Source organism: Halichoerus grypus, chromosome 2, assembly GCF_964656455.1.
Source record: "Halichoerus grypus chromosome 2, mHalGry1.hap1.1, whole genome shotgun sequence".
Taxonomy (NCBI): domain Eukaryota; kingdom Metazoa; phylum Chordata; class Mammalia; order Carnivora; family Phocidae; genus Halichoerus; species Halichoerus grypus.
In genome coordinates, this window is record NC_135713.1 from 105,179,497 (window position 1) to 105,205,855 (window position 26,359).

General features: G+C 35.1%; 1 long non-coding RNA gene across 2 annotated transcripts in view; it reads right to left on the bottom strand.

Moving 5' to 3' along the window:
- Positions 1-306: 306 nt before the first annotated feature.
- LOC118522119 (uncharacterized) overlaps positions 307-26,359 on the bottom strand; it is a 262,228-nt gene continuing 236,175 nt past the window's right edge. For both annotated transcript variants that reach the window (XR_013445354.1, XR_013445355.1), the window contains exon 4: positions 307-409. This is a non-coding gene — a long non-coding RNA (uncharacterized LOC118522119). The remainder of the gene's footprint in view (positions 410-26,359) is intronic.

A 26,359-nucleotide genomic window follows, 5' to 3' on the forward strand; every position in this document is an offset into this window, starting at 1 on the left:
CCATGAATTTTCTATTTTTAAGTTGCTTTCATGTTATTATTGCGATTTTTGCAAAGAAGGAATTAAACTTTCAATAAACCCTTACTGAAACTGGCTCTCTAGGTCTCATTCTCAGTGGGCAATCAAAAAAGAAAATCTGGATTTCTGTGTGTCAAGGTGCCATTTAAGAACTGCCACTGCCCATAACTTAATAGAAGTTAATAAAAAGATAAACAAAGACCATTTTCATTAAGAGTATGTCATTTGTTATCAGGATTAAGTTACATGCTTTCATTAATTGCAATTAGACTATGCCTGCTTACCTGAAGAGCAAATTTCTACTTTGTCACACTTTCAATTTTTTGAAAAATAATTTTTCTTCATCTTCAGACAGTCTTGGAACTTTGTCTAATGACCAATCTCTTCTCTCCTTCAACCCAGAAAAATAGACACTGCTTATTCACTTTATACATTTTGAAAAAATATTCTGAAACATTTTTATTTATTCCTTAATATTTTATCCAATCAGAAAAACAGGCATTTTCCTGAGAAAAAGTTACTATATATAAATTAAGAATTAAAAATTAAAATTTAGTATTCCTCTACTTTTCAGTGAATAATCAGCAACATTTTATGTATATACTTGTACATGTACACATATAAACATTTTTTCAAGAAGACAATACTGTTCTTGGGGCGCCTGGGTGGCTCAGTCGTTAAGCGTCTGCCTTCGGCTCAGGTCATGATCCCGGGGTCCTGGGATCGAGCCCCGCATCGGGCTCCCTGCTCGGCGGGAAGCTTGCTTCTCCCTCTCCCACTCCCACTGCTTGTGTTCCTGCTCTCGCTGTGTCTCTCTCTGTCAGATAAATAAATAAAATCTTAAAAAAAAAAAAAAAAAAAAAAGAAGACAATACTGTTCTTTTATATTGTCGTTTGAATTTAACAAATAGCATGAATATTTTCCCATTTCATACAATTTTTATTAAGACAACTTTTCTTAAAGTGTATCTTTGAAATAAGACATGTTACTTGAAAAACAAAGATTTGAATTTCCCTGATGGCTAATGATGATGAACATTTTTTCATGTGTCTGTTAGCCATTTGTATGTCTTCTTTGGAGAAGTGTCTGTTCATGTCTTCTGCCCATTTTTTGACTTGATTATTTGTTTTTTGGGTGTTGAGTTTGAGAAGTTCTTTATAGATCTTGGATACCAGCCCTTTATCTGTAGTGTCATTTGCAAATATCTTCTCCCATTCTGTGGGTTGCCTCTTTGTTTTGTTGACTGTTTCCTTTGTTGTGCAGAAGCTTTTTATCTTGATGAAGTCCCAAAAGTTCATTTTTGCTTTTGTTTCACTAGGCTTTGGAGATGTATCTTGAAATCAAAACCACATTGAGATACCACCTTACACCAGTTAGAATGGCAAAAATTGACAAGGCAAGAAACAACAAATGTTGGAGAGGTTGTGGAGAAAGGGGAACCCTCTTACACTGTTGGTGGGAATGCAAGTTGGTACAGCCACTTTGGAAAACAATATGGAGGTTCCTCAAAAAAATTAAAAATAGAGCTACCCTATGACCCAGCAATTGCACTACTGGGTATTTACCCCAAAGACACAGATGTAGTGAAAAGAAGGGCCATATGCACCCCAATGTTCAGAGCAGCAATGTCCACAATAGCCAAACTCTGGGAAGAGCCGAGATGCCCTTCAACAGATGAATGGATAAAGAAGATGTAGTCCATATATACAACTGAATATTACTCAGCCATCAGAAAGGATGAATACCCAACTTTTACATCAACATGGGTGGGACTGGAGGAGATTACACTAAGTGAAATAAGTCAAGCAGAGAAAGTCAATTGTCATATGGTTTCACTTATTTGTGGAACATAAGGAATAGCATGGAGGACATTAGGAGAAGGAAGGGAAAAATGAAGGGGGAGAAATCAGAGGGAGAGATGAACCATGAGAGACTATGGACAATGAATCATGGAACACTACATCAAAAACTAATGATGTATTATATGGTGACTAACATAACATAATAAAATAAAATTTAAATAAATAAGTAAATAAGTAAATAAATAAATAAAGTGGGCCTGTCACTCCTGCCCCTTCACACTTGGGGAAAAAAAAAAAAAAGATTCTCAGATTATGTTATTTGAAAAACAAAGATTCTGGGGCGCCTGGGTGGCTCAGTTGGTTAAGCGACTGCCTTCGGCTCAGGTCATGATCCTGGAGTCCCGGGATCGAGTCCCGCATCGGGCTCCCTGCTCAGCGGGGAGTCTGCTTCTCCCTCTGACCCTCCTCCCTCTCATGCTCTCTGTCTCTCATTCTCTCTCAAATAAATAAATAAGTAAATCTTTAAAAAAAAAGAAAGAAAAGAAAAACAAAGATTCTGTACTCAAGTGCATTTGAGACATCAAGTTAAATGGGAATAGCCAGATTTATTTATTATAGTGACTCTATCTTTTCAAAGCTAATCTACATTATGATTCCCTAAATGGGAGATTTGTTTCCCAAACATGCTTGGTCATGTCACCCTCCACCTGCAATGTATCTCTTGGACAAGTGTTCTATGGATCATCTTCTAGGAAATGTTATTTTAAACAATGATTTAGTTAGAATGATCACATAGTATTGTTTCATTTGTACAGACCATAATTTGGTTGCTTATTCCTTAACTATTAGACATTTTAATTGTTTCAAAATACTTGCTATTAGAGTAAATTTATTTTTCATATATCTTTAGTCTGTTCTGATTTTTTTTTCTTGAAGGTAAATAGCAAGAATGAAATTAATGAATAAATGGCAAGATGACCTTTTAAGCCTCTTGATCAAGAGAGGTACTTATCTTCTAATATCTGTATCAGCCTACATTTACACCAACAGGACTGAAAATGCTTATTGCTACTGGTATTTACTGATACCAGGCATCATCAGTTTTTTTACTTATTTATAATTGGTCAATTAGGTAAACAGAGTGAGAATGAGTCAAAAAGAAGTAAGTGAAACTATCTCTATTGGAGAATGACAAGACAATTTATCCAGAGAATTCCAAAGAAGCAGTAACAAATTACTTCAAACAATAAAAGAATTCGGTAAAATAGAAGAATAAAAAATATACATATGTAAGTCAATTGACTTTATATACACCAACAATAACCATAATGATAAAGTAAATCTATTTTAGTAACACAAAAGATTATATAGTAATAAATTTGACAGGAAATATGTAAAAATAAGGAAAATATAAAAACATTCCTAAAAGACTAAAATAGACTTGAACAAAATGAAAGACATCCCCTATTCTTGGGTAGGGCAACCCAACAAAACAAACATGTCAGTTGTTCCTAAATAATTTATAAAGTCAATGCAATCCCAATGAAAATACTAGCAAATTTTATAGAGTTAGAAAAGAGGGAGAGATGAACCATGAGAGACTATGGACTCTGAGAAACAAACAGGGTTTTAGAGGGGAGGGGGAGGGGGGATGGGTTAGCCCAGTGATGGGTATTAAGGAGGGCATGTACTGCATGGAGCACTGGGTGTTACACGAAAACAGTGGATCGTGGATCATCACATCAAAAACTAATGATTTATTGTATGGTGACTAACATAACATAATAAAATTTTTTAAAAAGTCAATTCTAAATTTCATGTGTAAAAACAAAGATACAAGAATAGCCATGAAAACACTAAAAAACTACAAAAATTTTTTAGCACTACTATAAAGGCCCTAAAATTAAAAGTGTTGTACTAACATGTGAGTAGATAAATGAACCAAATGAATAAAAAAACCCAAAATTAGAATTAAACTCATAAGTAAACTTAATATATGACAAAAGTAGCATTATAAAGCACTGGGAATAAAGATGAGATTTTTTTTTAAAGATTTTATTTATTTGGCACAGAGAGAGAGAGCACAAGCAGGGGGAGCGGCAGGCAGAGGAGAGAAACAGGCTGCCTGCTGAGCAGAGAGCCCGATGCGGGGCTCAACCCCAGGACCCTGGGATCACGACTTGAACTGAAGGCAGACGCTTAACCAACTGAGCCACCCAGGTGCCCCAAAGATGAGATTTTTCATAAATGGTGTTGGGAAAACTGGGTAGACATTTGGAAAAATATAAAATTACATTTATACCTCATACTATCCATAAGAACAAGCTCCAAATGGATTAGTGATGTAAATGTAAAACTCCAAACTGTATAGTTTCTAAAAGGAAATGTGGGTGAATTCCTCTTTAAATTTGGTATGGGGAACAGCTTTCTAACTGTAACTCAAAATCTGAAATTCAATAAAGAGAAGATTATAGATTTGACTATGTAATATTTAATCTGCATGACAAAAACAACATAAGGTTCAGAAACAACCAATAAACTAGGAAAAAATATTTGCAAAATGTAACAGAGGAAATCCAGTATCACTTATATATGAAGTATACTCACAAAATGAAGAACAAAGGACTTGTTAAGAAAATGGGGAAAAGCCATGGATAGACAATTCACACAAAAAGAAAAATATATACAAAATGCATCTTGAAATGTATGAAAAATATTCAAATTCACTCATAATTACAAAAATACAATTTAAGGCAACCCATATTCTGATCTGTCAGGCTGGCAAAAGTTTCAAAAATACAATACTTTATGTCGGTGAGGCTATGAGAAAACAGACCTATTGTATATTGCTAGTGAAAAGGCAAATTGGTACAACCCTATTGACCAGAAATTTGGCATTGTCTAGTAAAATTATGTATTCATTTACCTTTTGGCTCAACATTCCACTTATGAGAAAAAATCCTGTAGATATACCTCCAAAAATACATATGCTCAAGGTTATTCATCATAGCATTGCTTATAATTGCAAAAAGAAATATTGGAAACGTGCATGCCCATATATATATGTAACCACACAGTGGAGTATTGTTTGGCTATATAAATAGAGAAGGAAGAATGTTATCAATAAACTGAAATGAAGTAATTTCCAGACATGTTCATCATGAAAAAAGCACAGCCTATGGGAATGTGTATAATATGCCACACTTCCTATAAGAAAGGTAATATAAAAGTACACGTGTCTGTTTGTGTGCAAAGGATTTGTACAAAAGAAATACAGGAAGCATAAACCAGAAACTAAAGAGATTGGTAATGTGCAGATGGCAGGTGGGAAAGGGGTGGAAAGAAGGAGAAAACAGAAACAGAGTAGTGGGGAAGAAGGAGGAGAGACACTGCTCTGGGCATCTCCTTGTTTACCTCTGACTCTTAAAACCATAGTGACAGTTGACATACACTTCACAGACTGTAAACTCAAATTATATAAAGAAGATACAAAAGGGAAATCAACATTAAGAAATAAACCTATTTTACAAATGAGTAACCTAACCACACTCACATGGGGTGGAGAAAAAGAATCTAACTGGGAAAACAGTATCTTGACTGAATATTGTAAGGTTAAAGATGAAAAGAACTGTGCATAAATGCTGTCATCTAATTAGTACAAGTGTTTCCCACAGAGATGTAAGTTAGCAATTCTGAAACTAGTACAGTTGAATAAGTAAATATATTATACATAATGAAAGCCAAGGTTCTCATTGTGGAGAAACATTATAAATCAGTTAAGGGGAAGGTTTAAACACTGTGGTGTTGGAATGGAATCTGAGGGAGCAGTATAAACTCATGTCTTTTAATATAGGTAGAGATAAATAGAAAGTATAGTTGTGTATGTTTGGATTAGTATAAATATATGTATTTTCTAGTCATGTCTGCTGAGAGGGCCTAGAAAAAATGACCCCCAAGTATATGAGCACACCTACAGTCCAGATTTTGGATTCTAAACACTATTTTTCAAGCAAAGGAAACAGCTCCTTGGAGAAGTTGTTGATGTCAGAGCTGGGGCTTGGAAAACACATGAAGAGCACGAAACATCTTCACTGTGCCAAGAAGCAAGGAAATGCTCAAAGAAAGAGAAATGTACGTCAAAAGAAGAAGAAACAGTCTGAAGATGCCCTGGTGACCAAAATGGCACATATTTGAGCAACAAGATACAATCAGAGTATTGAATTTTAATCTACAGACTGAAATAAATATCTAAGAGTCCTCCCTGATATTAATTAAAAAATATAATTAAAGAGAAGGGACAGCTGTTCCTTAAGGAAAGGCCAAATTAATAAATGTAGAAAGCAGAAGAAAATAGAGCATCACCATAAAATAAACACCACAATAATAATTGTTGCAACCAAGACCCACAGTGAATGCTAAAATCAGGAAGGAAAAGTTTGAGAAGGAACAAGACTTGCAAAACACCAAAATACCTCCTCCAAGATATGTTTTAATATTATAGGGACAGGTGGTAACTCTACAATAGAGAAACAAGTCAGAGACCAACTAAACCAAGTGGTGCAAGTCAACATCACCTAGTAAGACATATTGACATCATGAACCCCTGGATACAATACAATTACAAATATACATCATTTTGTGATATTCTTGTCAAAATGCATAACCTCATTCTAGTCATGAGAAAACATGAAGCAAACTCCAAATAAAGGACATTGTACAAAATAATAGTGCTTTTCAGAAGTATTAAGGTCACAAAAAATAGGAGACTGAGAAACTATTAAAATTAGAGGAGATTAAGAAGAACTTGTAACTAAATGCGACATGCAGTGCTAGATAGGATCTGAGAACAGAAAATCGTTATTAATATTTAAAAATTGGTGATATTTGAATAAAGTCTGAAGTTCCATTAATAATACTGCACCAATGTCATATTCCTGAGAATAGGCAAGTGGTTACATGAGGTATTAACATTAGCGATAGAAGGGTAAGTGGTATAAAGGAACTATTTGTATGATTCTTGCAATTTTTCTGTACACATAATATTATTTCAAATAAGATATTTTAAAAATTCAGCTTCTTAAAAAAAATTATATGATTGGGAGTCTCAAGAACCTTCCCAGATAAGCAAGTGCTTATGTGCTTTCTCTCCTTTCTTCAGATTCCTAGTTAGTTACTTTCCCTGTAATAGCTCAAAGATGAGTTCAAGAGAAATTTTGATTTTTGTCTGATTATTCAGTATTTAAGTATGGGAGAAATGCTTTCTCTAGCTTTCTACATGCTAAGCAGAAGCTGGAAATCTCAAATATTCTTTTTACTGTATAACTAAACTCCCAAGAAAATAAGGGAAATCACCAGGGGCTTAAAACAGAGAAAAAAACAAAACAAAACAAAATCATGGATGTGGCACATTAAATACGGCTGTCGTTGACTAGTAGATCAAAAAAATTGCAACCATCATTAATGTGCCACACACATAAATTAGGATCGGTGGGATGAACTACAGTAAGTATTAATACAAACTTTACCTGGTAAGTTGTTGAAAGGTGAATGCTTGTATGTATGACCTGTAGAATATTTGAGGTCGTTATAAGATAGAGTTTAAAAAGCAGAGATTTTATCATATCTGGGCTTACTCCTATTTCCCAAGTAACTCAACGGCTATTGCCTTGAGGTAGATAAGTTTAAGCATTGCTCTAAGACATGCCATGATTTTGGTCATTGACTTTCTTAGTTGCAAGAATAACTGGGTTTAGAAAATGGAACCCTTGTAGTAATGAAGCTAAAAGATCCACGTAGAGAAAAACAAATGTAAGTAAAAAGTAATGAGTGAGTGACGTGCTGACAATAACGGTTTCAAAAAATATTCCTCCGGGGCTAAAATTTTGGAAAAACTTCTCCATGAGGGAAGGCTAGTGAGCCTCCAACATTATAAATTTATGGGTGAGTTTTAGAAATTTATGATGACAAAGAGAATTTTAGAGAATTCTCTAATTTAATTAGAGGATTAAAATCGGTGGACTTTTAATGAAATGCTTCGGTTTTAAAAGACAAAAAATATATTGGGGCGCCTGGGTGGCTCAGTTGGTTAAGCGACTGCCTTCGGCTCAGGTCATGATCCTGGAGTCCCGGGATTGAGTCTCACATCAGGCTCCCTGCTCAGCAGGGAGTCTGCTCCTCCCTCTCATGCTCTCTGTCTCTCATTCTCTCTCTCGCAAATAAATACAATCTTAAAAAAAAAAAAAAAAAAATTTTAAAAGACAAAAAATATATATTATATATATTCTGAAATATATATAATAAAACTCAAAAATTTACGAAGTACCAGTTTAGAGAATTCTTACCTAATATTGTAAAATGAAGAAAAGCCTATGATCATTGTATTAATAAATGTTAATACTAGACTGATGCTGAAAGATCAGACAGAACCATCACTTGGATATTTCAAAATTTACTCATCTAAATGACATAGAAAGAAACAGAAGTGCAAGCTTCCACAACCCTAAAATTCTCATCAGGATGGTCTGACCAATTTCAGGTGATAACATTTGATTAAGAGTCACATAAAGCATTCAGGAAGCACAAATGCTCCCCTACAAACCCAATATTATATCCCCAAGGCTAAAGAAGTTCTACATATAGAGTAATTTAGAGAACACCTGATTTCGGCCAGTTATGTTTCAAGAGAAAACAGGATTACAGACTGTAGTGCATTCACTTACCCCCAGGCAGGAACACTCTAGGCTGACCTCCCTAGACGGACAAAGTTTGCCTTAAGTACTTTCCTATTCTTATGCCTGCAGACTTATAACAAAGATCATCTACCCAGTTTTTGCAGAGAATAATGTTAATAGCTCTCATCCTGCGGATGAATTAAGGCTTTTTTCATTTTTATTTCCCTTTTGACAAAATTAATTTTTAACAGCACCATTTATTTAACTTCAGTGCTAATCATTTAGTTCCACAGAATGCAACAGATTATAGAAGTATATGTTATTCTGTGCAAGGAACTAGTTTTTCTTTCACTGTAAGAAAAATATCTACATACAAATCTTTCTATAATTATAAAATTCTCTTATATTAGTTTTGAGAAAAGAACTCTCCATTATAGTCTAAATGGATTTTATTGAAATGTATTTTTATCTAACAAAAAATAAAATGGCAATTCAGAACTTTAATCAAAATGAACTAGCATTTAGTTAGTAGCTTTATGGGAAATAAAAATAATATTTTGAAAAATAAGTGAACTACTTAATTATTTGGGGTCAAAATTTATTGGAAACATTTTCCCTTCCAGAGGTGGTAAAAGTCCTCTTCATTAGATGTATTCTAAGCAGAGAATGTTTGCCTTCTATAGAAGGATCTCTGGCTAAAGATTGTGTGACTTTCATATTGTGCACATGAAAGGGATTCCAATTAAAGTTGGTCTACTTTGTATGCTACTATTGCATTATTTTAAAAATTAGCAAACACATTTCTGAAAGACAAACAGAAAAACTCCTACCCATATCAAAATCAGATTTTAAAGAATGACCTACATGCCAATTCCTTTTACTCACACTTGTATCTTGCCAAACACACATATACCCCTACTGAATTCTGACACATGTACACACACTCCCTAAAAAAAAAAGTACGATATTAGGAACAAAGGGACACAGCCTAAAATGTATATAAAAACAAAATGCCTTGCATATATTCCCTTTTTTCTTGACTTGGGTTCTAATATAGCACTCCTCTTCCTATCTGAGCTGACTTAAAAATGAGACAACAAAAAAGTCAAAATAAGACCAAAAAAAAGTCAAAAGGAAGTCAAAATATATTATATATATAATAAATATAAAAATTTATTGACTATATACATATATGTATATAGTAAAGTGGACTTCCTTGTATTGAATTTCAGACCTAGAAAAATTTACTTCATCAGTCAAGGTCCCTAAGAGGGTTTTTTCAATGTACAGATCTTCCACTTCCTTGGTTAAATGCAGGGAAACCAACAAGACAGGACAATACTCAGGAGCAAAAAAACAATGGAGTTGTTATTGCTCCTAGAACTATAGGCAGGAAGAGAACAGGTGACTGCCAAAATATAGAAAGTGGTTGCCTATTGAAAGAGCTACATCAAATAAGACCTTTGCTGAAGGGATCCACTGCAACCTAGCAAAGAGAAACTTAAAGAAGTATCTTGACCTCATTCTCCTTCTTTCTGATCTATTGCCAAGTCTCTCCTTAGCCTGAACTCCACTGAAAGCCAGAGATCAAAAGTGCCTGCAGATGTAGTGCATAAGTTTTCCTGGGGTAGAAACCAGGACAAAGAAGGGTAAAGAATGGATGTGAGGGAAGAAACAAAAGATTTCTGACACTGATATTCACAGACATTCCTGAATCAGAGTACGAGAGAATATGTTGTCTCTGCAGCCATCTTGTTTTTGAAATAAAGGATGAGAGCCTGGGCTATGTGAGACTTTTTTCTTTTTCCAACATCACTAATTACGTCACTCCTCCCTTCCAACCAGGGGAAAATGAGTGGGGGAATGGAAGTTAAAATGTTACTTGCATGGTGCTCCTTTCACAGGTAAGAAACAATAATGAGAGAGGAGGAAGAATTCACCAAAAAGCATTCCTCCAATTTTTGTTCTCATAATCCATTCAGTTAACCATTAAGCTCTTAGTCAACCAGAGATACATCTGCCCTACCACAAAATAGGTTATCAGCATGTAATAGGATAGTTCAGCACCACCCCTACACACACACACACACACACACACACACACACACACACACATCTTTATGATGCCACACCACTCATACCAATCATTGCCCCATGTGGATATTCTCCAGGAACCACTATGAGACAATGTAGATTTTGCCCTTGGAAGGCACAAGACTTTAATTAAATGTTTTCTTGGACATTTTAACAATATTAATTGTTCCAGTCCATGAGCACACAATATCTTCGTATTTATTTTCATCTTCTTCAAAGTCTTTCACAATGTCTTGTCATTTTCAATGTACAGATCTTCCACTTCCTTGGTTAAATTTATTCCTAGGTATTTTATGCTTTTTGATGCAACTCCAAGCCATTCTTACCTTGAGGCTAAAGATGTATTCACTATTTACATCCCTTCCCAATTATATCTAGTCATGTTGTCCAGTATTGTCCACAAGAGATGTAACAATGACATTAAATTTCAGCATTAATGTATTCAAGAAAAAATCCACCAAAATAGATTTACATTCAAATCTCCAGAGAGAAATTCAAGTCCAAAATTTAAATCCTCTTTTAAGTCAAACCTTAAGTATATTAAAGACTAAAGGAACTATGATCCAAAAGCAAATTAACTTTCTCTTGTAATTTTATAAATTAAAGTTCAAAATTATTCCTCTCCAACTTCTTATGCCAGTCACATTTAGGAAAAGTTCTCAGTGTTCTTTGAGCAGCCACCAACCTGGCCTAACTCTTACTGGCATAGGTGTAGTTAATTCAAGTTCTCAACAACCGTATTGTTTTTAAACCAGACTTTCATGACCTAATAACATCAAGTACATAAAAACAGGATTATCAGAGCTCTAACCCCCATTCGCCACATAAAAACAAAAACAAAACAAACGAACAAAAAACTTCCATTGTGAAGAGCAATTATTTCAGGCTAAATTACATTGTAAGTATTGCCAGTTCTAAGTATTGCCAGACTGTAACCAAGACTCAACGGATTTATCAATGAATCAGATCAGCAGAGAAAATCCTGATTTCACCTTCACCAAGATGCCAAAAAATCTGTGTCCCTTTTTCAGAATCCATGAAATGTAGCCATAAAGCCAACTGGGAGAAATTTACGGACAAGTTAATTTTGACACTATGCATTTAACATATTTGGAGAAAAAAAAAAATTCACGCATACTCCGTCTTTGGAGCATGGAATCTCAGACACTGCAGACTTTTCACTAAGTGCAGACATTTGCAAAAGTAGTGACTCCACGCTGAGTCTAATTTGAGGTGCCATTCTTCACACCTTTTATCTCTAGGCCCCAAGGGTAAATTAAGTTTAAAATAGCCAACTAGCACTGCCCGTCTTGTACCAGCAAATTAAGACATCTACCTCTCTATATGAGACACAAGGAACGAAGAAATATTGAAATGTAAAAGTAGTAAATAACACTCTCTCTTAAGTATAAAGGGCCTATATACATAAGGACAGTTCGTGAAGAGCTGATAGTTGTGCTTCAGCCAATCCCGCTGGGGAATAGGTCAAATTAATCTAATCTCCACCTTGTGCCTCTGCTGAGTCCCAAGCAAGCACAAGGTGATTTCTGAGGCTCCCCTGGGCTCATATCCAACGAAGGCTCCCACATCTCTTTGCTTTGTTGAGGCTTTCAGGGCCCCACATCTTTCCTGAGACATGAGGGACTAGAATATTCTCTGAGGCTATGAGCCTGAGTCATTCTCTTAGGTCTTGCGCTATGGTTACCTGTTGGCTGTAACTGATGGCAGTTTTGGTATATAGACAAGTGGCTGTTTTCCTCCTGTAAAGAAATAGAATCTGTTTCCTTCTCTTGAATCTTGGCTAGCTGTTGACTAGTTTTGCTTTTTGGTTTTTGGTTTTATTTAGAGTCCACAGGCCTCAGTGAAGAGATCTACCCTTCTATACTTTTCTTATATGTGTATATTTTTTCTTACATGGTATAGACTTAGATCAGAGAACTTCTTGGCCAGGAACACCTGCAAAGTACTTTATTTGGGCAAGAAAGTATGTTTTCCTGAGGGTGTTACTGATATTTATGACATCAGTTAGTCTATCAGATCTAACGTACTGATCAACCTAGGCTGTCATTATTATAGCAAGAAGAAATAAAAAATAACTCCACAACGAAGAATAATCAGTAGTCTGAATTAAAAAAAAAAACATACTGAGTATTCATAAAGATTTAATTAAAAAACAAGAGAAGCTTGTTAACCTTCCAATTTGTAATTCAGTGAAAATTAGAAGATTTCTTAGACTGTTAAACAAAAAATTACCAGCTCAAAAATATTTAAAGAAATACTCATGAAATAATCACTGGCAGCTATTTTAATAGATCAGGAGGACATTTAAGCAGAAGCATTACTATTTAATGATAAAATATTCAGTTCACCAGGAATATATGGTAATTCTCAACTGATACGCACATGGAACTTCAAAGACATCTCAAAATAAGTGAAAATGAAATCCACAAACTGTAAACTATCTGTGCAATGTATACAACTAATTAAAAATACAATCTGGGGAATGGCCAAGATGGTGGAAGAATAGGAGACCTTAGTTTTGCCCACTCTCACCACTGTCGTTCAACGTAGTACTAGAAATCCTAGTTTCAGCAGACAACAAAAAGAAATAGAAGGCATCTGAATCAGCAAAGAAGAAGTCAAATTCTCACTCTTTGCAGATGATAGGATACTTTATGTGGAAAACCCAAAAGACTCCACTCCAAAATGCTAGAACTCATACAGGAATTCAGCAAAGTATCAGGATATAAGATCAATGTACAGAAATCAGTTGCATTCCTATATACTAACAATGAGACTGAAGAAAGAGAAATTAAGGAGTCGATCCTATTTACAATTGCACCAAAACCATAAGATACCTAGAAATAAACCTAACCAAAGAGGGAAAGGATCTGTACTCAGAAAACTATAGAATACTCATGAAAGCAACTGAGGAAGACACAAAGAAATAGAAAAACATTCCACGCTCATGGATTGGAAGAATAAATATTGTTAAAATGTCTATATAGTGGCTAACTGAACATAATAATTAAAAAAAAGTCTATGCTACCTAGAGCAATCAATCCATTCAATGTAATCCCTATTAAAATAATACCAACTTTTTTCACAGAGCTGGAACAAATAATCCTAAACTTTTTATGGAACCAGAAAAGACCCCAAATAGCCAGAGGAATGTTGAAAAAGAAAACCAAAGGTGGTGGCATCACAATGCCGGACTTCAAGCTTCATTACAAAGTTGTAATCATCAGGACAGTATGGTACTGGCACAAAAACAGACACACAGATCAATGGAACAGAATAGAGAGCCCAGAAATGGACCCTCAACTCTAATGGTCAACTAATCTTCAACAAAGCAGGAAAGAATATCAAATGAAAAAAAGACAGTCTTTTCCAACAAACGGTGTTGGGAAAACTGGACAGCTACATGCAGAAGAATGCAATTGGCCCATTTTCTTACACCATACACAAAAATAGATTCAAAATGGATGAAAGACCTAAATGTGAAACAGGAAACCATCAAAATCCTAGAGGAGAACATAGGCAGAACCTCTTCGACCTTGGCCACAGCAACTTCTGGCTAGACACGTCTCCAAAGGCAAGGAAAGCAAAGGCAAAAATGAGCCAATAGGACTTCATCAAGATAAAAAGCTTTTGCACAGGAAAGAAAACTATCAACAAAACCAAAAGACAACTGACCGAATGGGAGAAGATATTTTCAAATGTCTTATCAAATAAAGGGCTAGTATCCAAAATCTATAAAGAACTTATTGGGGCGCCTGGGTAGCTCAGTCAGTTAAGCAACTGCCTTCAGCTCAGGTGATGATCTCAGGGTCCTGGAATCGAGCCCCATGTCAGGCTCTCCGCTCAGTGGGGAGTCTGCTTCTTCCTCTCTGCCTGCTGCTCCCCCTGCCTGTGCTGTCTCCCTCACTCTCTCTGTCAAATAAATAAAATCTTAAAAAAAAAAAAAAAGAGCTTATCAAACTCAGCACCCAAAGAACAAATAATCCTATCAAGAAATGGGCAGAAGACATAAATGACATTTCTCCAAAGAAGTCATACAAATGGGCAATAGACACATGAAAAAATGTTCAACATCACTTGGCATCAAGGAAATGCAAATCAAAACCTCAATGAGATACCACCTCACACCAGTCAGAATGGCTAAAATTAACAAGTCAGGAAACAACAGATGTTGGGGAGGATGCAGAGAAAGAGGAACCCTCTTACACTGTTGGTGGGAATGCAAGCTGGGGCAGCCACTCTGGAAAACAGTATGGAGGTTCCTCAAGAAGCTGAAAATAGAGCTACAGTATGACCCAGCAATTACACTAGTAGGTATTTACCCCAAAGATACAAATGTAGTGATCCGAAGGGGCACCAGCATCTCAATGTTTATAGCAGCAATGTCCACAACAGCCAAACTATGGAACTAGCCCAGATGTCCATCAACAGATGAATGGTTAAAGATGTGGTGTGTGTGTGTTCCATACAATGGAATACTACTCAGCCATCAAAAAAAAAATGAAATCTTGTCATTTGCAACAAGGTGAATGGAACTTGAGGGTATTATGCTAAGTTAAATATGTCAATCTGAGAAAGACAATTATACAATCTCACTGATATATGGAATTTAAGAAAAAAAAGAGGATCATAGGGGGAAGAGAGGAAAAACTAAAACAAAATGAAATCATAGAGGGAGACAAACCATAAGAGATGCTGAACTCTATGAAACAAACTGAGGGTTGCTGGAGGGGAGGGCGGTGAAGGGATGGGGTAACTGGGTGATGGACATTAAGGAGGGCACATGATGTAATGAACACTGGGTATTATATAAGACTGATGAAGCACTGAACTCTACCTCTGAAACTAATAATACACTATATGTTAATTGAATTTAAATAAAAAAATTAAAAAAGGAATATAATTCATATTATATACAAAAAATTCCTATGAATAAATAAGAAAAGACAATCTAACAGAAAATGGAGCAAAAATATGTACAGATTTTCATTGACGTGGAAACACAAATGGCAAATAAACATGAAAAGATGGTCCATCTTCTTAATAATCACACCCACATTTTTGACAAGAGTAAAGTTTGAAACTATAATAGTAATTAAGTATTACCAAGAATGTAAAGCAATGAGAATATTTAAAATTACTGGCAAAATTGTACCTTAGTTTAACTATTTTTGAAAACTAATATGGCTTTACTTTCTAAAAATGAACATGCACACATCTTACTATCTAGCAATTCTTGTATTAGGTATATTATATATGCATTAGGAGACATAAAAATATGTATAAAATCATTGCTTGAATTTTAAAGAATGACTGGAAACAATACAACTGCCCATTGAAAGTAGAATGGAAAACTGAGTTATGGAATTTGAACATGCAACTGTCAAAAATATAAGTGGAAAAGAAAAGTGAGGCTGGTAAAAAATACATGAGGAATGTCTGGATTTATGTAATATACAAAACAGGCACTAGTAAACCACTAAATGGAGTATGTGTGTATATGTGCAAAAAACAATAGCTCTGCTTAATATAAAATTCAGGATACTTGTTTCTGTGAGGTGTAATGACATAGAATGTGACTGGGAAAGGGCACATAGGATTCTCCCACTTACTAATAATGTTTTATTATTTAAGCTAAATAGTAGCTTGGGTGGTCGCTTTAAAAAGCAATCAATTATATGCTAACATATGAACTATATCTATAATTTATATATATTTATATACATGTTTTTTACATATACTACTTAGTGTGTATAATATCCTCATCATCAAAAAAAAAAAAATTGGAAAAAATACTAAGTAATGCCCAAGTATCAAGACCTCATGCTGAATTTTATTAGTATATACGATGGCCACTGGGACTGAAAAGGGAGCACAGGTCCCTAAACATCTAAGAGACCTCCAGGAAGACAAGAAGCTTCCACCATAGAAAGACAATCTACAGGTATACTTTATCCTGTTAGTTCAGATACTTCCTTCCTCAAAATCTCCATGTATAGCCCTTAACAATAAGTACTTGGTGTCAGGGAAGAAAAATCCAAATGCAAAGAAAAATTCAAAAGAATAAACATCTGGGGGCGCCTGGGTGGCTCAGTCAGTTGGGCCGCTGCCTTCAGCTCGGGTCGTCGTCCCGGGGTCCTGGGGTCGGGCCCCGCATCGGGCTCCCTGCTCAGCGGGGAGCCTGCTTCTCCCTCTGCCTCTTGCCTGCCTCTCTGCCTACTTGTTCTCTCTCTCTCTCTCTGTCAAATAGATAAATAAAATCTTTTAAAAAAAAAAAAGAATAAACATCTGGATAACTAAGAGTCACCATTTAAGAAAAAGCAACATTTTGATAGAAATATATTGTGCAAGCAGAAAAATTAATACCTGAGAGAAAAAAAGAGGTAAGAGAAGCAGAAGGTTCTGAAGTAATTATAATACTCTGGTTGAAAATATTCATAACAAGTTGTAACAAGAAACATATCTTAGGGCGCCTGGGTGGCTCAGTTGGTTAAGCGACTGCCTTCGGCTCAGGTCATGATCCTGGAGTCCCAGGATCGAGTCCCACATCGGGCTCCCTGCTCGGCAGGGAGTCTGCTTCTCCCTCTGACCCTCCCCCCTCTCATGTGCTCTCTCTCTCTCTCACACTCTCAAATAAATGAATAAACAAAATCTTAAAAAAAAAAAAAAGAAACATATCTTAGACACTTTTTTTTTTAATTTAAAACCCAATGGTTGGGTTGAATGGTAAAAATGAAAAACGAATTTGTTAGCTAGAATTTCAAACTAATGATTTCTTCCAAAATGCAAAGACAGACAAATATATGACAAAGGTTAAACAAATAAAAAACATACAATCTAGCTGTAGGAGAGGATAGACAGAACATATTAAAGGCATAAATACTAGAAGAACATTTTTAGAGACAATGAAGAACACTATATTCAGACTCAAAAGGATCACTACATGTACAGCAAGATAAGAAAAGAAGAATGCTTACCCTACACCCACTGAGATGAAATTTAAAATACTGAGTACACATAGAAAGAAAATTTAAACTTCACCAGAGGGAAAAATAATAGGTTATATGCAAGGTAAAAAAATTCTATTGACATCAAACTTTCCAGTGTCAACTCTAGATAATGGAAAAGAAAGGGTAAATCAGTTCAAAGTAATGAAATAAAATTATTTGACCTAGATTTTTATAATCGGGTATTCAAGGATATTGCTGATTATAGGACACCAAAATCTTACCAGACATAAATCCTTCATTAGGGGGGATGTTCATTTACCTTTCCATTATTTCTCTGAACATCTATTTATAAATGACTTCTATAAATTTGGCTAAAAAAAAAAAAAAAACAGAACTGGAATAAAGCAAGTTCCACTTCCCAGTGTAATATAGTAATTTGAAGGAGGCAAACACTCCCATTAATAACTATTCAAGTCATTTACATGAACATGGATGGAACTGGAGGGTATTATGCTGAGCAAAATAAGTCAATCAGAGAAAGACAATTATCATATGGTATCTCCTATGTGGAATATAAGAAACAGTATAGAGGATCATAGGGGAAGGGAGGGAAAATGAAGGGGAAGTCATCAGAGAGGGAGAAAAACCATGAAAAACTCTTAACTATAGGAAACAAACTGAAGGTTGCTGGAGGGGAGGTGGCGGGGGTAACTGGGTGATGGGCATCAAGGAGGGCACGTGATGTGATGAGCACTGGGTGTTATACGCAACTGATGAATTATTGAACTCTACATCTGAAACGAATGATGTACTACATGTTGGCTACTTGAATTTAAATTAAACAAAACTAGTTGAGCCAGAAATTTTACAAAAATAATACATGTAAAAGTAGGGCTGAAAAACATGGAGAACTAGACAAACCGAGATTCTAGAAAAGGGAAAAACTTTCAGGAGTTATGAAATTGTCCCTGGGGATATTAGCCACTTTGGGATTTATGGTAAACATTGCAAATAAGTCCAAGTTGATAGCTGCTTTAGAGCATGGAGAAGTGTGCTGAGCTTTCGCCTGAAGGTTTGAAGGGGGGAAAAAATGCAGACTGTAGAGGTTTCCAACTCATGGCTATTTTCTTCCTTTTTGCTTTCCAAATATGAAATTTACACTGGGAAAGAAAATAGAGTCAGGTCAAATCTTTGAAAAGAGGTGTCTTTTGATACACAGAGAAAAGGACCAGTCCAAGAATAACTTACAACCTTAAAAGGACCTGAGAACAACTTGTTTAAATTGAAAACCCAGAGCTAGTGGCTTAAAAACACAGAATGGAGGAGTGGTTAGTTGGCATCAGCTAGAGCTAGAGGTAGAGGTAGAGACTTAAGGCTCTCCAGGCCCCCCCACTATTGGAGAAGTTTAAGACCTTTTCACCATTGCTAATCCCTGGATAGTCAAAAGTTACAGGTTTAAGGTTTGTATACACATATAGACTCTCTCTCTCAAAACATATGCCAAATCAGTAATCATGTGGGTTGACAAGTTAAAGAGACAAGTCAACAAAGAGAAAATGAAAAACAAAGAGAAGATAGGACGCCTGGGTGGCTCAGTTGGTTGAGCGTCCAACTCATGATTTTGACTCAGGTCATGATCTCCTGGGTCGTAGGACTGAGCCCTATATCACGCTCCATGTTCATCAGGGAATCTGCTTGGGTTTCTCTTCTTCTGCCCCTCCCCACTGCTCATACGCATGCACTCTCTCTCTCTCTGAAGTAAATAAATAAATCTTTAAAACAAAACAAAAAAACACAAATCATTATTGTTTCTTGGTACTGAGAAGACAAAGAGAAACCAGACTCTTGATTATAGGTGTTGGAACATCAAGCCCCTGTAATAGAAGTGAATCAGAAAACATGGATTAACAAGTCAACAGAAAATATTCTAAGTGAAGCACAGCAATGATTAAAAAAAATTTCTTCAGGACACAATAGGGAAAGCATGTAATGTACTTGCAATTAGACTCTTAAAAATAGAGGACAGAGAGAATCCAAAGAAAAATAATATTTGAAGACATAATTAAACAAAAATTATCAAAAATTGATATTCATTAACATATTCAAGATGTTTAGTGTGATTCAAAGAAAATCATTGTAATAAAACTACTGAACAATCTAAAAAAAAAAAAACTTCTCAAAGGAACCAGAGTAAGATAGTCACATAACTTTTAAAAAGAAACTATGGAAGACAGAATACAATGGAACAGTATATTTAAGGTATGTAAGAACAAAATTAATATCTACAAATTTACATGAAACAAAAATCCTCCAAAATGTAGGTGTAATAAAGGTTTTTTTCAGACAAGCAAATCCTGAGTAAATTAATTGCCAGCAGACCTTCTCTGAAAGAGATTCTAGGGTAACTAGGCAAAAGGAAAATGAACCCAGAAGACACATGAAAAACAAGAAAGTAATGATTAAAGTAGAGGGGGAATATATGAGTAAATATAGGTCAATATTGACTTTTTAAAGCAATCATGTATTTCTTGGAGTATAAAATAGAGGTGAGACTAAAATGAATGATAATAACAAGCCAAAACCAGAAGAGTAAAAAAAGTTAAAAGGTACTAAAATTCCAGCTGTGTCACAGATATGATAAAAAAATAATTTATAATACATTTAAATTCATCAAATACCTATTAACCACTAAAAAGTGATAAGATACTTTAAAGCTAAACATTAATAGAGGGTAAATGGAATAATTAAATCTTCTGACTTCTTTATAGGACAGAAAGAGCTGAAAAAAGTATTGCTCCTAGTGTTACAACAACAATAAAAGCCAAATAATCTGCTCTACCAAAACATTTACTGAACTCATGGGACAGCTAAAAACACAGGATAACTAAGCTTTAAACTAAAGAAAGACAGGTACTTTCAAATAGAGACATGACAGGAGTATTTACTTACTAGGGCAGCCTAAGGCTGAAGGTGGACTAGCATAGAGACCCCCTGGATACCACAAACACAGGGGAACTGTGCATCTAATCATAGGACCACCTCCATGGACATTACCGGGTGCTCACGAGAAAGACTGGGGGCAAGATAATGGACCAGAGAATCAGAGGGGGAAATGAACCATGAGAGACGATGGACTCTGAAAAACAAACTGAGGGTTCTAAAGGGGAGGGGGGTGGGAGGATGGGTTAGCCTGGTGATGGGTATTGAAGAGGGCACGTTCTGCATGGAGCACTGGGTGTTATATGCAAACAATAAATCATGGAACACTACATCAAAAAAAAAAAAAAAGAAAGAAAGCACTATGTATAACCATTAATAGATATTTTGAGGGGGGAGGCCAAACATTTTTACAAATGCATAAAAAGTTTCCTGCAAAGAATTGGTAATTCTTTGATTATTTTGGTTTTTCTCCCTTTTCACAAACTTTTCCCCCATAAATCCAAAACATATTTCTGCAACTGTATTTATAGAATTATGCCACTTTATCCCTAAGTTACCTGCAGGTCTTTGATTTTTTCATAGATATAGATGGTCCTGTTTAAACTCTGGCTGTGCATTTTATTCAAATTAACTCTAAATTTATAACCTGGTACAATTTGGTCCCAGCTGTTTTTTTTAGTACCTCCAGATAGCATTTGCTTTATTCCATATTTAGCATACAACAACTGCATTTTTCCACTGCCCTCCCGAATATTTTTGAACTAAGGGAATACCTGAACTAATTCACATTGTCTTTCAGTATTCTAGTCTTTATTTTTCAAATTATTTAATTTGGAAAGTTTCTACTTTTGTACCTATCAACTTTTTAGATGGCAAGTTCAATTTTTCTTTTGTATTTTTTCTCTCATTTTCAGAAATGACTTTATTCACAAATGAAATAAATTCAAAATTCCTTTTTTATAACTGTCTTTAGGAAATAAAAATACACTAAAATCATTTTTCCATATATAATTTTTTACATGTTTAGGAAGGAACAGACATGATTGCAAATTCATAATACTTTTTATACTTCTTTAATATTCTGCCAGCATAAGAGTTATCAGTAGTAACAAAATGTTACATCCTTTATAATGATACATTGTTACCAATAAGAATGTTCTTTTAAACTATGACTCATGTTAATTTTGGATACTTTTAAAATCTTTATTTTATTTTTTATTTTTTTATTTATTAGGTTCAATTAGCCATCATTAGTTGTTTTTTTTTTTTTAAGATTTTATTTATTTATTTGAGAGAGAGAATGAGAGAGAGAGAGCACATGAGAGGGGGGAGGGTCAGAGGGAGAAGCAGACTCCCTGCTGAGCAGGGAGCCCGATGTGGGACTCAATCCTGGGACTCCAGGATCATGACCTGAGCCAAAGGCAGTCGCTTAACCAACTGAGCCACCCAGGTGCCCCATCATTAGTTTTTGATGTAGTGTTCAACGATTCATTAGTTGTATATACCTCTAAGACAAATTACATTTTGTAAGTGATGTATCACTTTTTGTCTAAAAATGTCAAACCTTGACAGGATAACAGCATCACGGGCTGTCTCTGTATTGGTGTCAAGTACACATGGGTTACTTATCGATGATGAAGAAATACTTAGTTCATGCTTCAAAATTTTTATCTGAAAACTGGTAACAATAACTTATACTTTGAAACTAATGTTTCAAATACCGTTTGTCATTTAAGAAACAAAATCAAACATACTGGAAGGCTGAAAAACACATGCCCATCCCCAAACTTGATAGCTTTCTTATGCATTCCTTAGTGCTTTATGAGTGAATATACATGGTTTTTGAAGCAAATAAGCATGGAAACACAGTCCATAATCTGCTATTTAATTCATTTGAATATATTATGATTAAAGACCAAAAAATATCCAAGAAACTAACAAGGAAAACATACACAAACACCCCCCACACACACATGTATTTATAAAAATACACATGTCCTCCCTCCCACACACATATAATCCATGCTTTAAAAAACCAGACCAAATGAACAGGGTGTACCCCACACTTTTAACACATAATGATAGAGCCCAAGAGTCACTGGGCTAGCTTAGCATCACTGCAGCAGGGAGCTTCTCAGAGGACAAGAAGTGAAACAGCATTTGAAAGCAACATTTTGGAATGCGCATTTTGCAAATGAATCACTAAAAATAGACTCTTTCCATACAGCCCTCCCTTTTCTCTACCTCACAATAACCTCAGAGCCAATTATCTTCAGCTTTCATTTGAAATACTTAAGCTGTCATAAAATGACAGAGCTGTACAGCCGAAGATGACAAAGTCAACCAACCAGTAAGGTGGGGGGGGGGGGCAATGTGGACTCACTTGTTAGCAGGAATAAAAGTGCATCATAATACGTTTACTATCAACATCTTTCTCTTATACTTACAGGAAAATTGGCTTTTCTAGTCCAAATTATGCTTCATTGACATTCACTCAAACTGTTTATTTAATAATACATTTAAAAACATACACTTTAAATTTTTTTTCAAATCCTGTACTTTTCACACAGAAAAGCCAATTTTCAATACAAAAGGGAAATTTAAGTAGGTTCCTGAAAGATGTTGGCCCAGAAAACAAAATCCTAAGAAGTCAAATAAGGAGAAGTAAAACAATCCTAAAACAGTATCAATAAATGTCAATACCCACACACATTCTCTGATGTTAATAAGGTGGCCAATACTGCTACCTGACATTCTATAAAATATTTCAAAAGCTTTACCAACTCATACTCATAGATGACTATAGTCACAAATAAAACAGAGTTTCTGAAAGGGTTGAGTTTTACTCAATATCATGAGACACACCTAAAATAGTATTAAACTTCTCTTTAAGAAAAAAATCAAAGACTTCCGCCCAACCTCCCCCACTTTTTCCTACCAGAGACTATGACTTTCTTAAAAGGAATGATTACCTGTTTCTCTGTAAATGACTTAGAAACTAGTTGAGGCTGTTTGGAATTACCCAATATGTGACCTTATTCAAACTCCTCACAGCACCTGCTCCCCACCTTTACAATTTGTTGGAAATAAGTATATGGTGCAGATTTGAAGTGAAAGCCTATTCAAGGTTAAAAGAAAGTCAAAGAAATTTGGACTATATATAAAGATTGCTTTTTATTTTCCAATATCTTCTGCAGAAATCTCATAAAGAATTTTTTAAAAGTTTCAATTGAAAACAAAGAAACCACTGTAGTCCTAAAATCAACTCTTGAGGAAATATAAATTGCTGTTTTTTTCAGATGGACAAAGAAACTGAAAAAATTTATGGTGGAAAAAGCTATGCATCATGGTGAATGAAATCTACCTATTGACAATCTGAAAAGAACATGTCAACTGTTTGTGTACAATGCCCGATTTTGTATAAAATAACTGAGAAGAATATGTATAAAATAACTGGGAAGATTTCTAGGGATTACACATAGATGTAAAAAATACTGCAACCAACAGAGTTTTAAATTTTTATTCTACGTGATGAGTAAAGAATAAATAGTTGTTGTAAGGGAATGTTATTTTTTTTCTAAATACATTAAGAACAAAATGAATTTCTTTGGCTTCTTTCCCTCCTCAGCTAGGGTCAAATGACCTGTGAATATTTAATTTATAAGTAATGAAATATGTTTCATGTTATAGTAATAAAGAGAAAGAGCATGAACAATTTAGCAATCCAGTTTGGAATTTGATATTAATGAAATATGTCAAGGGGGCATTTATCATTAGCACCTGCAGGGTAGTTCCAATATCAAATAATGCCGATGGTAAAATGTTCATCATAGAGTGTTAGTCCTAGCTGTGTCCATACAATGCAAACATACTTAGATTAAATGCAAATTACTATCAACATTCTGAATACTTCCAAACAAAATAAAACAAGCACATAGTTCAAAGAATGCATGCAAAGACACTCTTCTCATTCTCAAAAGTATCTAAAAGTGTAAGCAAATACCCATTTTGTATGTGAAGGTTTTCATGTCATATAGATGTGAAATTTGTTTTCAGTTTAGGAAAAAATCCACCAGGGTGGCTCCTGGATGACTCAGTCAGTTAAGCCTCCGACTCTTGATTTCAGCTCAGGTCATGATCTCAGGGTCCTTAGATGGAACCCCACCCCTGGCTCCTCGCTCAGCAGAGAGTCAACTTGGGATTCTCTCTCTCCCTCTGCCCCTCCCTGCCCTGCTCATGGGCTCTCTCTCTCTCTAAAATAAATAAATCTTAAAAAAAAAAAAATTCTGCCAGGGCAAATTTTCTCTTTGAAGGAGAGAAAAACAAAGGACAACTAGAGAAAATGGAAAAAGACAACTTAGATATTAGGTGTATGGAAGGAAGATAGGGAGGGGGAGTGGACATGATAAGGGCAAATGGAGATGGACGAAGGTAATTAAGAGATTACAGCAGCCTGTGCTTGTTCACATGGCAGGCACAGGAGTCCAAGAGAGTGAAGGAGGGAAGCCCTTCTGTGGTTCAGAACAACAATGCTTTTGCTTCCACCACTATTCTATTTGCTAAAACAAGGCATAAGGCCAGCCCTAATTCGGTGTAGAGAAACAGTCTCTACCTTTAAAGGGAGGAACTGCCAGGTACGTTAAGATGGGCATGCTTACAGGTAGGAGTGGAAAATTAGAACCATTTATGTAATTAATTTACCACAATGACTAATCAAAGAAATGAAATGTCAAACTTAATAATACAGTAAAGCTTAATTTCCTTATTTGTAGATTGAAAATAAATATAAGTAAAATTTCTATTCTTTCCTTTCTGGATCCCTTGAAACCCCTTATAGGTTGCGACTTTAACAAGTATCCAATTCAGTTTATTCAAATTTAACAGAAAAAAAAAAAAAGAACCCTGACTTTCAAATAAATAAAATTAGTAAGATAGTTTCCCAAAATATCTAATATTAGGAAAATAATCTTACTAAAGTTTCTTTAAACCATATTTTTACTTAAAGCATTAAGAATGACTTCCCACAGGCAACCCTCTCGGGTCCCCTCCCTCCTAGGGAGCTTTGTACCATCATATTATCACTTAGCTATCCCTCAGTAAAACTTGCTCTGCTGCCTACCAAAAAAAAAAAAAAAAAGAATGACTTCCCCACAATAAAAAATGAAGACAACATTCTCAGTTTTTCCCAACTTCCTTCCTATAGCGTTCTGTATTGGTGAGTTATTTTATACATACCTTTTACAATGTTCATGTTTATAACTTTGACATTCTATTCTATAGCCATAATATGCACAGTTGTTTGGTATAATTCCATATTTCAATGAAGTCTGTATTTACAACTAGGTCTTTAACCCAGATGCCTCATTTCCTGACTTCTATTTAGATTCACTTCTCAATTTCTCTGAATTTTATCAGCAAATAGTTTGTTTTATCCCCAAGAGTGTATATGGATGCTTTATTCCTTGAGTTCTTTCCTGATTAGAAAGCTATGTCTGCTGTCCTAGTTTCAAAACTGAATCCAGAGTGAGCATAATATTCTTGGGTCACAATTCCTCTCAGAAATATATTGGTATGGATTTATTATCACCTGGCATTGAATATAGTTTGGTAAAAGCTGAGAACAGTCTGATTTAGTTGCTATAGGTTGCTTTTCAGCTAAGTATAATTATCTTTTTCTTTATCATTTTGCATAGGTCATTACCATGGTGAAATTTCCAACTACTTTCTTCATCATAGAAGGCTGCTTGCCCCACTTTGTATTCTGTATAACTGACTATGCACGTGCACTCCATTCTAAGCACTGATATAGTCACAAAGTACCAGATAACAAGTACGGTGAGGATTTCGTGTGAAATCTTCACA